Source organism: Sinocyclocheilus anshuiensis, unplaced genomic scaffold, assembly GCF_001515605.1.
Source record: "Sinocyclocheilus anshuiensis isolate Anshui unplaced genomic scaffold, SAMN03320099.WGS_v1.1 scaffold3163, whole genome shotgun sequence".
In the NCBI taxonomy this organism is placed as follows: Eukaryota; Metazoa; Chordata; class Actinopteri; order Cypriniformes; family Cyprinidae; genus Sinocyclocheilus; species Sinocyclocheilus anshuiensis.
The window spans coordinates 268484-268804 of NW_015542737.1; the positions used below are offsets into that span (position 1 = coordinate 268484).

General features: G+C 37.4%; 1 pseudogene; it reads right to left on the reverse strand.

The window, feature by feature from the left end:
* LOC107694586 (sodium leak channel non-selective protein-like) overlaps positions 1-321 on the reverse strand; it is a 65202-nt pseudogene that overhangs the window by 63980 nt on the left and 901 nt on the right.

Below are 321 nucleotides of genomic sequence, written 5' to 3' on the forward strand. Positions count from 1 at the left end.
TTAGATATAGAGAAACAGAGGTTGTGAGTTATTGTACCTATTATTAGAGCATACCAGCGTGTTGATTGTTTGAATGTGCAACTCGAGTTGTTGTTTAAAGAATTGAACTGCAGTAAAACATTTTAATTTTGTCCACCGAGACAAAATAAGTCGCTTTAGAGCGCACAAGAAAGAAACGAGCGTGTCCCTCGTTTACTGTCTTTTGAAAGACCTTAATAGTTCGATTTGTTGGTGCGTGTTCCACCTCCAAATTCGTCTATGATAAATAAATCTCCCGGCTTGACCATTAACCTAGCTAACTAATGCTCTTGCCATTTAATT